This window comes from Macrobrachium rosenbergii, chromosome 5 (genome assembly GCF_040412425.1).
Source record: "Macrobrachium rosenbergii isolate ZJJX-2024 chromosome 5, ASM4041242v1, whole genome shotgun sequence".
Lineage (NCBI taxonomy): Eukaryota > Metazoa > Arthropoda > Malacostraca > Decapoda > Palaemonidae > Macrobrachium > Macrobrachium rosenbergii.
The window spans coordinates 47,045,518-47,060,794 of NC_089745.1; the positions used below are offsets into that span (position 1 = coordinate 47,045,518).

Consider the following 15,277-nt stretch of genomic DNA (forward strand, 5'->3'; position numbering starts at 1 on the left):
TACTGAGTCTGTTGAGTCTCTTCTTTTGGGATAGATACTGAGTCTGTACCTTCTTTTTGGGATAGATACTGAGCCTGTACCTTCTTTTTGGGATAGATACTGAGCCTGTACCTTCTTTTTGGGATAGATACTGAGTCCGTACTTTCATTTGGGATAGATGCAGAGTCCGTACTTTCTTTTTTGGGATAGATACTGAGCCTGCACCTTCTTTTTGGGATAGATACTGAGTCCGTACTTTCATTTGGGATAGATGCAGAGTCCGTACTTTCTTTTTTGGGATAGATACTGAGCCTGTACCTTCTTTTTGGATAGATACTGAGCCTGCACCTTCTGTTTGGGATAGATACTGAGTCTGTACCTTCTGTTTGGGATAGATACTGAGCCTGTACCTTCTTTTTGGATTGATACTGAGCCTGCACCTTCTGTTTGGGATAAATACTGAGTCTGTAATTCTTTTTTGGGATAGATACTGAGTTTGTACTTCTTTTGGGATAGATACTGAGCCTGTACCTTCTTTTGGGATAGATACTGAGCCTGTAATTCTTCTTTTGGGATAGATACTGAGCCTGTACCTTTCTTTTTTGCGATAGATACTGAGCCTGTACCTTCTTTTTGGGATAGATACTGAGCCTGTACCTTCTTTTTGGATAGATACTGAGCCTGCACCTTCTGTTTGGGATAGATACTGAGTCTGTACTTCTTTTTGGGATAGATACTGAGTCTGTACTGCACCTTCTTTTGGGATAGATACTGAGCCTGTAAATTTCTTTTTGGGATAGATACTGAGCCTGTACCTTCTTTTTGGGATAGATACTGAGTCCGTGACTTTCATTTGGGATAGATGCAGAGTCCTTCTTATTTTCTGAGTCTTTCTTTTTTGGGATAGATACTGACCTTCTGCACCTTCTTTGGGATAGATACTGAGTCCGTACTTTCATTTGGGATAGATGCAGAGTCCGTACTTTCTTTTTTGGGATAGATACTGAGCCTGCACCTTCTTTTTTGGATAGATATTGAGTCTGTACCTTCTTGTTGGATAGATACTGAGCCTGTACCTTCTTGTTGGGATAGATACTGAGTCTGTACCTTCTTTTTGGATAGATAGCCTGCACACCTTCTGTTTGAGATACTGAGCTGCACCTTCTGTTTTGTTGGGATAGATACTGAGTCTGTACTGAGTCTTCTTCTTTTTGGATAGATACTGAGTACCTTCTTTTTGCACCTTCTTCTTTTTGGGATAGATACTGAGTCTGTACCTTCTTTTGGATAGATACTGAGCCTGCACCTTCTGTTTGGGATAGATACTGAGTCTGTACCTTCTTTTGGGAAAGATACTCTGTTTGGGATAGATACTTCTTTTGGATAGATACTGAGCCTGCACCTTCTGTTTTTTTGGGTACCTTCTTTTTAGATACTGAGCCTGTACCTTCTTTTTTGGGATAGATACTGAGTCTGTACCTTCTTTTTTGGATAGATGCTTTCTTTTGAGCCTGACCTTCTGTTTGGGATAGATACTGAGCCTGTACCTTCTTTTGGGATAGATACTGAGCCTGTACCTTCTTTTTGGGATAGATACTGAGTCTGTACCTTCTTTTTGGATAGATACTGAGCCTGCACCTTTGGGATAGATGCAGAGTCTGAGTCTGTACCTTCTTTTGGGATAGATACTGAGTCTGTACCTTCTGTTTGGGATAGATACTGAGCCTGTACCTTCTTTTTTTTGAGCATGACCTTCTTTTAGATACTGAGTCTGTACCTTCTTTTGGGATAGATACTGAGTCACCTTCTTTTTGGGATAGATACTGAGTCTGTACCTTCTTTTTGGGATAGATGCAGAGTCCTGTTTAGGACCTGCAGATACTGTACCTTGTGTTTTGGGATAGATACTGAGTCTGTACCTTCTTTTTTTGGGACCTTCTTTTGGGAGATACTGAGCCTGCACCTTCTTTTTTTGGATAGATATTGAGTCTGTACTTCTTCTTGTACCTTCTTTTTGGACCTTACTGGACCTTCTGTTTGGGATAGATACTGAGCCTGTACCTTCTTTTGGGATAGATACTTGTACCTTCTTTTGGGATAGATACTGAGTCTGTACCTTCTGTTTTGGATAGATACTGAGCCTGCACCTTCTGTTTGGGATAGGGATAGATTACCTTCTTTTTGATACTGAGCCTGATAGATACTGAGCCTGTACCTTCACCTTCTTTTTGGATAGATCTGAGCCTGTACCTTCTGTTTTTGGGATAGATACTGACCTTCTACTGAGCCTGTACCTTCTTTTGGGATAGATACTGAGCCTGCACCTTCTTTTTGGGATAGATACTTTTGGGAGTACTGAGTACCTTCTTTTTGGATAGATACTGAGCCTGCACCTTCTTTTTGGGATAGATACTTCTGGGATAGATACTGAGTCTGTACCTTCTTGTTTTGGGATAGATACTGAGCCTGTACCTTCTTTTGGGATAGATACTGAGTCTGTACCTTCTTTTTGGGATACTGAGCCTACCTTCTGTTTGGGATGAGTCTGTACCTTCTTTTTGGGATAGATACTGAGTCTGTACCTTCTTTTTGGATAGATACTGAGTCTGTACCTTCTTTTTGGATAGATACTGAGCCTGCACCTTCTGTTTGGGATAGATACTGAGTCTGTACCTTCTTGTTGGGATAGATACTGAGTCTGTACCTTCTTTTTGGATAGATACTGAGCCTGCACCTTCTGTTTGGGATAGATACTGAGCCTGTACCTTCTTTTTGGGATAGATACTGAGTCTGTACCTTTGGGATACCTTCTTTTTGGGATACTGAGCCTGATACTGAGCATGAGTCTTCTTCTTTTGGATAGATACTGAGCCTGTAACTGAGCTTCTGTACCTTACCTTCTTTTGGATAGATACTCTGTACCTTCTTTTTGGGATAGATACTGAGTCTGTACCTTCTTTTTTGATTGGGATGGGATACTGAGTCTGTACCTTCTTTTGGGATAGATACTGAGCCTGCACCTTCTGTTTGGGATAGATACTGAGTCTGTACCTTCTTTTTGGATAGATACTGAGCCTCTTCTGTTTTGGGATAGATACTGAGTACCTTCTGATACTGAGCCTGTACTTTCTTTTTGGGATAGATACTGAGCCTGCACCTTCTGTTTGGGATAGATACTGAGTCTGCCTGATACTGAGTCTGTACCTTCTTTTTGGATAGAAACTGAGCCTGCACCTTCTGTTTGGGATAGATACTGAGTCTGTACCTTCTTTTTTGGGATAGATACTGACCTTCTTCTTTTTGGGATAGATACTGATACTGAGTCTGTACCTTCTTTTGGGATAGATACTGAGTCTGTACCTTCTTTTTGGATAGATACTGAGTACCTTCTTTTGGGATGATACTGAGTACTTTCACCTTCTTTTGGATAGATACTGATACCTTCTTTTTGGAGTCTGAGTACCTTCTGTTTTGGGATAGATACTGAGTCTGTACCTTCTTTTTTTTGGGATAGAGCCTACTGAGTCTGTACCTTCTTTTTGGATATACTGATACCTTCTTTTTGGATAGATACTGAGCCTGTACCTTCTTTTTGGGAGATACTGAGCCTGTACCTTCTTTTTGGATAGATACACCTTCTGTTTGGATAGATAGATACCTTCTTTTTGGGAGCTGAGTCTGTACCTTCTTTTTGGGATAGATACTGAGTCTTTTGGGATAGATACTGAGCCTGCACCTTCTTTTTGGATAGATACTGAGTACCTTCTGCACTGCACCTTCTTTTGGGATAGATACTGAGTCTGTACCTTCTTTTTGGGATAGATACTGAGCCTGTACCTTCTGTACTGTACCTTCTTTTTGGATAGATACTGAGCCTGCACCTTCTTGTTGGGATAGATACTGAGTCTGTACCTTCTTTTTGGGATACTGATACCTTCTGAGCTGAGTCTGTACCTTCTTTTTGGATAGATACTGAGCCTGCACCTTCTGTTTGGGATAGATACTGAGTCTGTACCTTCTTTTTGGGATAGATACTGAGTCTGTACCTTCTTTTTGGGATAGATACTGAGCCTGTACCTTCTTTTTGGGATAGATACTGAGCCTGTACCTTCTTTTTGGATAGATACTGAGCCTGTACCTTCTTTTTGGGATAGATACTGAGTCCGTACCTTCTTTTTGGGATGCTGAGCCTGCACCTTCTTTTGGGATAGATACTGAGTCTGTACCTTTCTTTTGGGATGAGCCTGACCTTCTTTTTGGGATAGATACTGAGTCCGTACTTTCATTTGGGATTCTTTCTTTTTGGGATAGATACTGAGCCTGCACCTTCTTTTTGGGATAGATATTGAGTCTGTACCTTCTTTTGGATAGATACTGAGCCTGTACTGAGTCTGTACCTTCTTTTTGGATAGATACTGAGCCTGCACCTTCTGTTTGGGATAGATACCTTCTGAGTGAGCCTGTACCTTCTGTTTTGGGATAGATACTGATACCTTCTTTTGGGATAGATACTGAGATACTCTGTACCTTCTTTTGGATAGATACTGAGCCTGCACCTTCTGTTTTGGGATAGATACTGAGTCTGTACCTTCTTTTTGGGGATAGATACTGAGCCTGTACCTTCTTTTGGGATAGATACTAGCCCTGCACCTTCTGTTTGGGAGTCTGTCTGTACCTTCTTTTGGGATAGATGCAGAGTCTGTACCTTCTTTTTTTGGGATAGATACTGAGTCTGTACTTTCTTTTGGGATAGATACTGAGCCTGTACCTTCTTTTGGGATAGATACTGAGCCTGCACCTTCTTTTGGGATAGATACTTTCTAGGATAGTCTGTACCTTCTTTTTGGGATAGATACTGAGCCTATACTGAGCCTGCACCTTCTGTTTTGAGTACCTTCTTTTTGGGATAGATACTGAGCCTGTACCTTCTTTTGGATAGATACTGAGCCTGCACCTTCTGTTTGGGATAGATACTGAGCCTGTACCTTCTTTTTGGATAGAAACTGAGCCTGCACCTTCTGTTTGGGATAGATACTGAGTCTCTACCTTCTTGTTGGGATAGATACTGAGTCTGTACCTTCTTTTGGATAGATTTGCACCTTCTGTTTGGATAGATACTGATACCTTCTTGTTGGGATAGACTGAGCCTGTACCTTCTTTTTGGATGATACTGAGCCTGCACCTTCTGTTTGGGATAGATACTGAGTCTGTACCTTCTTTTTGGATAGATACTGAGCCTGTACCTTCTTTTTGGGATAGATACTGAGCATGCACCTTCTGTTTGGGATAGATACTGAGTCTGTACCTTCTTTTTGGGAAGATCCTGACTGTACTTTCTTTTTGGATAGATACTGAGCCTGCACCTTCTTGTTAGTCTGTACTTTCTTTTTTGAGCCTGCACCTTCTTTTGGAAAATTGATACCTTCTTGTTGGATAGAACTGAGTCTGTACCTTCTTTTTGGGATAGATACTGAGTCTGTACCTTCTTTTTGGATAGATACTGAGCCTGCACCTTCTGTTTGGGATTTTTTACCTTCTTTTTGGATAGATACTGAGCCTGTACCTTCTTTTGGGATAGATACTGAGCCTGACGACTGAGTTATCCAGAGTCTGTACCTTCTTTTGGATAGATACTGAGCCTGCACCTTCTTTTTGGGATAGGAGTCTGTACTTTCATTTGGGAAACAAGTCTGTACTTTCTTTTTGGGATTCTGAGCCTACCTTCTTTTTGGGATAGGGTCTGTACTTTCTTTTGGGATTTGACTTTCTTTTGGGATAGATCTGAGCCTGCACCTTCTTTTTGGATAGATATTGAGTCTGTACCTTCTTGTTGGATAATAGATACCTTCTTGTTTAAGTCTGTACCTTCTTTTGGGATACTAAGAGCCTGCACCTTCTGTTTGGGATAGATACTGAGTCTGTACCTTCTTTTGGGATAGATACTGAGCCTGTACCTTCTTTTTCACCTTCTGTTTGGGATAGAAATACCTTCAAGATACTGCTACCTTATTTTCTGAGTCTGAGCCGTTATCCGGCTGTACTGTTTTTACAGTCTGTACCTTCTTTTTGGATAGATCTTACCTTCTCTTTGGGGTATTTACTGTGAAATTGAGTCTGTAATGTCTCTAGAAGATATTATGATACTGGGTTTTATTTTTGTGAAATTGAGTCTGTAGAAGTTTATATGCTATCTTTTAGGAAGATACTAATAATTATAAGACCAAGCCTTCTTAGGACTACTTAGTAAGATATCAACAGAATTCTTACATTTCAAAGTATAGTCATTGCACTCTACGGAAGCTATTACCTGACTTCACACTTTTTCGGGAAGATATTGAGTTAATATTTTTCTTCTATTTTTAAATATCGTTAAGGGAGAAAAATTAGTAGTCATTGGCCTCAGGAAAAGAGGTTTGCCTGTCATTCAAGACCATTTCCTCTAACCAAGAGGTCCAAAACCTTCTCTAGGCGCTCTTTTGTCTTGAAATACATTATTTCTGTATCCTAAACCATGGGCGCTTTTTAAGGTAGCTGTCTTCAGCAGCATAACCTGATGTTTGTGGTTTGTGTTGGCCTCACGAGAGAGAGAGAGAGAGAGAGAGAGAGGTTCATCCGCTAATTAAGTGTCTATCCTCCACCCTCAAGGTGTTCACAGTCCTCCAGTACAGTTCTTCTGTTTTAGGAAACGGTACATTAGTATCCCAAGCCATTGTCACTTATGGCAGCAGTATCCAGATAATATAGATTACTGCCACCATGACAGTAGCTAGGTTTAATTGGCTGACCGTTATTCAGCAGGCAAAGCATGAATAAGGCAGTAACAGTAGCTAGGTTTAATTGGCTGACCGTTATTCAGCAGGCAAAGCATGAATAAGGCAGTAACTTTTTTTATCCACCCCCGTGTTATGGGAAGCGGTTTAATATTAATTTAATATATGTATATGTATATGTATATATATATATATATGTATGTATATACTGTATATATATATATATATATATATATATATATATATATATATATATAAGGTATATGTTTGTGTGTGTGTCAAAAACTATAAATCCGTAAAAACAGGAGACAACGACAATGAAAAATGTCCATAAAAGTAAAAAAAAAAAAAAAAAACAGTAACACATGGTATTTCATTTAAGTTTTTTACCCCCTCCCAAACAATAATTATTGAAAAGGAATAGACACTAACCTGAATATAATGTTGTCATGTTCTTTCTTTGTTTTATTTTGTGTGTGTGCGTGTGTGTAAGTGTAATTAAATGTTTAATTCAAGTGTCAGCTAGGACACTGAACTATTGAACAAAATTCGTTGACGAATTATTGGCTTTTGTCCAGTAATTGATGTGCATTCAGTAGACGGGAAACATTTCAGATATATGCCACGCTCCTGTTTTCGACTGAATCTTTACAAAGGTATTGAGGTTACTGGCATATTGTGTCTTCTTTCACTGTTATGTAACAACCGTTTTATTACTAGACAAACGTTGTGCCTCTTCTGAGACCAAATCCCTAAAAAAAAAAATCGTATTTTTAAGAAATTATTTGTTTAAATAATTATATTTAAATCTCTTGATATTGATATTTAGCGTTGTTAAGTGAAACTGAAGATGATGAATTATCCTTTCACATGAGAGATTAGCGTTGTGAAGTTTAAACAATGGATATTGAATGAGTGAATAACAAAATAACTGTTTATTATCCTAGGTGCTATACTGTAAGGAAATTAGTTTTGCTCGACTAATTCACAGACGAAGGTCGATGGTTCAGCTGAAGTGACCGAGTTTTCTTCATAGATATGTGTTTCGTTGAACCATATGGGGAATCACATAACTAGAACTGACTTTGATTCCCATACACCTGGCACCGCCTGCTACGAGATGTAACAATAGTAGTTTTTTTATGCAGCTTACGAGAAGAGAAAAAACAATCGTTATAATTTACGGTATCTAATAGAGTATTTTATTCCCTACTTCTTGGCATTTCATTAATGTTTTAGCGTTAAGAATTTCCAGTCATTCCTTTCTCAGATATTCAGTCTTGAATTTATGTTGTCAAGCACGATGTAGAATGACGTATGTTTCTGAGAGATACTGTGACGTAACAGATGGGTTCGAGATTTGAAAAGGTATTCGATTTGACCCAAATCCGCCAGCCACCAGCGTCAGCGGAGTTCGGGTTCAGTAGAGATTTCTTGGTCTGACTTAAACTGCCTCTGCGAAAAATAATGTTTCTGAAAGTCTTCTCGCTATTTAAAGAATGAATGTGGATGCGTTCGTTGCCTACGAAGACGGTCGCTGCTTTGGGTTTTCATATAATGAAGTTTTTTTTTTCTTTTTTTATTGAAGTGCATTCATGTATTCATAACAGACCACTAACTTGATGTCAGAGGCGCCATGAGAGAATGCCCTTTGATGTTGAAAACAATAGAGTTCATCAAGGCAGTTCTTACGCGGTATAATTAACCTTTCTTTACTTACATAAATATTGCATTGCAACGCAGTATCTACCCACACGTCTTGTCATAAACAGTGTTCGCTATTTGCAATATTTGATAAACAGAATAAATTATGTTTCTATTGAGGGCGGCTGAAGTATGTCATAGTGCGGTTTTTTCCATTTTCTTGTTCACCTCAGTCGATTGGTTTCCCGATTATTTACGTCGTTTTGCTACACCCGCATATGCCACACAAATACTCTCGTCACTTACCAGTTGTCCACATTAACCAGTGATCAGGAATACAGAAGTGTTGGTTTCAGAAATATACGGTTGCAACCTGTAAATAGTATTTTTATGGGCCTTTTTATCTTCACAGTACTCTGTTAGATCACAGTAAAAGACATTCATATCTGAACACATATTTAGCATTCAGTATGATTTCCAGCTCGGTCAACGTATGTTCTCTGATTACCAATTATCGTTTCTCACAAATTCTGGACCATAGAAGCTTGCACTTATTTTAAAGAGCAAATGCCCTCACATGCTAGTAATGGCCCCCAAACAATCAGTTCATGTAACCATCTTGTGCTTTAAAATTTTAAATTTAACAAAAAGTTGTCGAAATTTTAAACCAACCCAACTCCATTTCACGACTTAAACGTGGGTGGAGTTATACAGTAAGTAACTCACGAGCCTATAAATGATATAATACTTGTACTTTGGCAATTGACAAACTTACATGAAAGGCTGAATCCTCACGAAGCTGACTCTACAGAGTTCACCACTCCCGCGTGTGGGAAACCGCAACCGCTTACTGATAAAGGCTCACGGAAGGAATTTTATGCTGTCTGTACGAGAATATATATCGGGCATCTACGAGAGAAGAAGAAGAAGAAGAAGAAGAAGAAGAAGAAGAAGAAAGCGACTGGAGGGATGGGACGGGGGAATATGCGCACATTTTGTTGGTTTTAAGCTTCTTCAGTATGCTTCTCTCTCTCTCTCTCTCTCTCTCTCTCTCTCTCTCTCTCTCTCTCTCTCTCTCTCTCTCTCTCTCTCTCTCTCAGGACGATCTTGCTTGACATGTAGTTAACATATTGGAACCAAAAACAAGGATTGACATGAAAGTTGAAATCTCTCTCTCTCTCTCTCTCTCTCTCTCTCTCTCTCTCTCTCTCTCTCTCTCTCTCTCTCTCAGGACGATCTTTCTTGACAAATGCTTAACATTTTGGAACCAAGAACAAGGATTGACATTCTGTAAGCCGAAAATTTTTCAAGTAAGATATTGAATAACATGAATAAACGTCGAGCCAAGCATAAATCAGATAGTAACTGAAGTAAGATAGAAAATTAAGATATTGTTCTGTTTCTTTACTTTATCTGTGATTCTAGCGTGTCTTAAAGGAACTTATACGGTCAAGAAATGTAATTGAATCAATAATAATAATAATAATAATAATAATAATAATAATAATAATAATAATAATAATAATAATAATAATAAAGGGTCTTGAGAGTTCTCAAAAAAAAGAAAAAAAAATGCGCCATGGTGTTCGTTAAACATTTCCCATAAGATATGGATTTTCCGAATTTTGTAACTGTTAGATAATAGATTAACGTCACTTGTTTTCAGGGTCAGAATGTGACATTACCGAAAAAAAATGGTGCCCGGTATTTAAATGTTCCTTTTTCGATACCCTAAGTAGGAAAGGATTATATAATGTATGTGTATATATATGTGTGTATGTATGTATGTATGTATGTATGTATATATATATATATATATATATATATATATATATATATATATATATATATATATATATATATATATATATATATACTGTATATACAAAGAGAGAAACGTCCTAATGTTGAAAAAGAAGTGTGGGTACTAGTGTGTGTGGGCATCCATTTTTTTTGGCACAGTCCTCTTAGACAGAATTCATTGAACGTCAGTGCACTTGTGACATGCACTGTTTTTAAGACAGCGCTTATGCAAATTCCTGTATCTCTTATCTTCAACGGGAAACTTTGAGAGAAAAGACGAAAATTGCTGCTATTTTGCCCCGATTACAATTTACTGCTGACACCCGTTTCTGTCTGAACTTCTGGGTGAAGTTTTATGTTAATTTTCACTCATTTATCATCATTTTTTATCTTTAATCTTTTGATTGTGCACACCTGTATAATAGAGTGCAGTTCTTATGTAGAACTAGTATAACCCTAATGACAGCCATGAGGTAATGGCTGAAACAAATGTTGGCCTTAAATGATAAATAGAACGACATAACAGTAGTTTTTGTCTCTCTTCAAAGATTTCCCCTCGAAGGTAAGACGTGATATAGGAAATGAGAGAAGTGTTGTCTGAAAATAGCATACGCCTTATGTGCACTTTGACCTGATACAGTTAAATAACTACTAGGTGCCCAATAGGTCAACCGACGAACAATGCTCGGGAAACGACCACACTCTTACGCTGGACTAATATATATACACACACATATATATATATATATATATATATATATATATATATATTATATATATATATATGTATATGTATATTTATACATATATATACATATACGTGTATGTATATATATATATATATATATATATATATATATATATATATATATATATATATATATATATGTGTGTAGAGAGAGAGAGAGAGAGAGAGAGAGAGATACTGAAAATATAAAATTTAATGTAATCAAGACGAATTTATTAAAAAAAAAGGAAATGATATGAGCTCGAATGACAAATGAAACTGGGATCCATTTAAAGACACAAAGGTGAAGGTATACGTAAGGAGAATGTAAAATTCGAGGATGGGGTCACAGAGTCAGCAAGGAGCGGTTGTGGAGAGGAGGGTAAGAGGAGTGAGGATAAGAATAGTTTAATGAGGAAAAAGAAAAAGCTTGCCTAAGGTACATTGACATGCCTGAAGAGATCATGTTTGTGTATGTAGGAGGACAGAGAGGGCAATCAAGAGAGAGAGATACTGCAAATTTAGAATTTAACGTAATCAAGAATTGGTAAAAAAACGAAGAGATAAGAGCTTGAGTGAAAAGCAAAAATGAGATTTTTACAGACACAGAGGTGAAGGTGTATTAAAAGGAGAATGTAAAATTCGAGGATGAGGTCACAGAGTCAGCAAGGAGCGCTTGTGGATATAGGAGGGTAACAGGAAAGGGAATAGAGTAGTAATTGGTAGAATGGGAAAACGAGAAGTTAATTATGGCAAAAAAAATTAGATTACTTGAGATGCAACGACATACTTAAAGGAAAGGTCATGTTTGGTTACACAGGGGGACAGAGAAGGCAATCAAGAGAGAGAGAGAGAGAGAGAGAGAGAGAGAGAGAGAGAGAGAGAGAGTAGGCAAGTAATAATAAAGGGGGGAAATGAGCAAGAACTTAAGGAAGAATAAGTTGGCCGTCCGTCTGCAGGGAAATAAATGCCGAGAGGAATGTTATTGAATAAAAGGATTTAGGAATAAAAGATCCAAATGGAGAGATGCAGCCTGAAGTGAATGCAGTTCTGGATAGATGGAGAAAGCACTTTCAAGATCTGCTGAATGTAAAGACAGAGAAATGGCAAACCTGATGATATATGAGTGGAAAAGGTTTCGGTAAATTTCAGAATGAATGTGGAAGTGACTGCTTGTTATCCGATCAGTGAAGCTGAGTAATGCTGGGTCTGGTTAATACTCGGATGGGTAGCCATTAAGAAATGTCAGACGCCCGGCGTTTTCTGCTTGTCATTATGCAGTCTTTAACGATAATTAACGAAAAAAGGAGCGTTAGGGAATATTATTTTATATGGTAATTATATACACCTTTTGACTGACATTTCATATTTTTGCCAGTTATTAGGTACCCTGTAAGATTCAGAAAACAATATTCATACCCTCTGAATATCTTATGTATAATAAAGATATTATTATTATTATTAGTAGTAGTAGTAGTAGTAGTAGTAATAGTAGTAGTAGTAGTAGTAGCAGCAGCAGCAGCAGTAGTAGCAGTAGTAGTAGTAGTAGCAGCAGTAGTAGTAGTAGTATTAGTAGTAGTAGTAGTAGTAGTAGTAGTGCATCATAAATGAGTATACGTCTTAAAGAGACCTGAAATGTGAACATTAAATTTTGCACTTAAACTATTTTTAATTTGACGTTTTCATGTAAAAACCAATCTTTAAAGAAAAAAAAAAACCCTTCCCTAGATGGATTTTTTAACGTATATGTGAAAAAATCACTTTGTTGACGTCCATTCCATTAAAAAATCAAACAGAAAATGAAGATAATATTTAGTGAGATAAACTAGACTGAAAAAAGTTGGAGAAGAAAAGCATGATGCACATGGGACTTCCCGTACAGATAGGAAGGGAAGGAGGAATTTCCTGTTTCTCAATATCCAGTGAATTCTCTCCATCCTCTCTTTCCCCTTGAGAGTCAGACTTATGTCGTTTCCAGTGTATGCCAAAAAATAATCGATTAAATAGAATAATCTAACTGCGTATATGCTTGAGGTGTGATTGCGTAGGAAGTATTTGTTTATGATTTTATAACGTATTGCTACACTTGTATATTCCTAATTTTGTTATTAAAAAACTGTCGAGAGGCCGTGCGTAGGGTAGCCAGAAAGAAAGTGAGAGAATAAAAAAACAAATAATAAAAATAAAAGGGGAACTCTGAACAAGTACTTTAAAAAAGTTCTTAAGAGAAGTAAATGAAGAAAGAAAAGTTAATGAGTAAATATCTAGTCAGAGATATAAATGGTGAGATGCTGTCTGAAGAGAATGCAGTCCTGAGTCGATAAAAAGAGTATGTAAAAGATCTGGGGAACATGATGATGCAAAAGTTGGTGGGGTTAATGTAAATTTAATTAAGTTTATAAAGGACGCAAGGAAGGCAATTATGAGGTTGGAGAATTGAAGAACAATAAGAGTTGATAGGATTTCCAGTGAGATTCTTTCATATTGTGCTGAAAGTTTGATTTAGTGGCTGACCGTGGCGAGTGAGAAATGTTTTAATGAGGGAAAGATTTCAGTGGAAATGGTTAGAGGAATAAATTAGGCTATGCAAGATTAGACGTGACAGGTGGCTGTAAGAATATTGGGGCGTCACAGTACTTGGTTTACTGGAAAATTTGTACTTAATTTTTTTATTGAGAAAGGAAGACGGACAGCAGATTGATCGATAAGAGGAAAACAGTGTGGTTTTAGACAGGGATGAGTGTGTAAATCAAATATTTCATATGAAACAGTTATGTAAGAAGTTTGATACTAAAATTGAAAGCCGTGTACAATTTATATGAATTTAGAGGAAACTTAAGGTAATAGTGATATTAGTAATAGTTAAGTGTTGATTGCGATTCAGAGATATGATAAAGAAAGCGAAGTGTGCGTTAAATTGTGCAGAAAGGTTTTACGTGAAGGTCTGTCTGGAACAGGCGTGTTACGCCTCTTTGGCTATTTATTATCTGTGGATAAAGTAATGAGGGAATTCAGCAAGGACATTAAGTGAAGGTGTAAAATTGTTTGATTAGCGCCTTTTGTTCACAAATGATTACGTTCATAGAGATAGTAAAGAGAAACTCTAGAAACTAGAGAAAGAGTTTGAATGTTTGAAAGAAGAGAATGGTGAAAGTGGATGTGAGTAGACCAAGGTTGGCATAATCTGTCCTCCTTTACAGGCCAATAGTGTTTTCGACCCATCTCATGAAAAACCAAACTAGTTTTTTTTTGTTACTAAAGAATTTTTCCCTTTGAAAATTTTGCTTGCTTAAGTGTAAATACAGTATTTACAATATATTCTGTATTCCATCATTTATGTGTTTACGTCATATGTTTATTGCACAACAGTTGCCTTGCAGTACTAAATGAACGATAAAAGTTCTCTCCAAATGTATATAGGAAGTTCACCTGAGGCACAAATTTATTTAAAATTCTTTGAGTAGTTCGAAGTGAATCAAAGCTCCTAGCTCATAAAAACAAAATTTCTAATATATATAAGCCGTTGATAATCCAATACATGTATATTTTTCACCCTTTTCTTGTCTGCTTTGGTATCATAATGTAATATTTCTAACATCCGTGATGAATGAATATTACATAATTTTGAACTTACCTCTTTGAGCCAAGTACCTACAGTTTCATTCCTCATACAAAAACATATAGAATGGAGACCAGTTTCTTCTATGTTACTGAGGGGACACAGTTACTCTTAACATCAATCTGATGCAGCTTAATTTGATACGGCAAAGCCCCATGCAGAAACCCATATAAGATTTCGCTGTCCAGACACGCTATACATCTAAATTTTACAAGATTTTATAAGATTTGCTTTGGTACAACAGTAATTTGGCTTAAAATTTTATTAATTTCATACAACAATATTTGGATTATGTGAGGTGGGCATTGTCTTTAAGGAAATCACAAGGAACGCATTTTTTTAAGTTGGCTAAATCGACCCCGACGATGCCATTTACGTCTTTTAACACCTATTTCGATAACTTGAAAGTTGCCGCAATATTTGTTTGATGGTATTGAATAGTGGTAAAAGTTTCAAGTTTAGTTGTTGCTTTATATCTTTTCTTATTTGAAAAAACATTTTACATAATGTTAAAATGTTTTTACTTTCATCTTCACGTGTGATAACATGAAGGGTTAGAGTTATTTGTTGTAGTGAACCGTTATTTTTAAAATAAAATTAAAATAGTAGGTTATAGTAGATTCTATTTTGCTCAGATTAGAAAAATAAAAATTTCTGTCATAATATGTATGTAATGTACACTTTGAAACCATTAATTTCTTTTTAATTAGCTAAGAATTCGTAATTCAACATAGA

The 15,277-nt window shown here is 37.0% G+C and overlaps 1 protein-coding gene across 2 annotated transcripts in view; it reads right to left on the reverse strand.

Annotated features, from left to right (window-relative positions):
• Positions 1-9,296, reverse strand: part of LOC136838752 (trypsin II-P29-like) — a 37,950-nt gene extending 28,654 nt beyond the window's left edge. The window contains exon 1 of one of the 2 annotated variants that reach the window (XM_067104219.1): positions 9,169-9,296. The gene's annotated coding sequence lies outside the window, so the exon portion shown is untranslated. The remainder of the gene's footprint in view (positions 1-9,168) is intronic. The other variant, XM_067104220.1, reaches the window with a different exon arrangement.
• Positions 9,297-15,277: the final 5,981 nt, after the last annotated feature.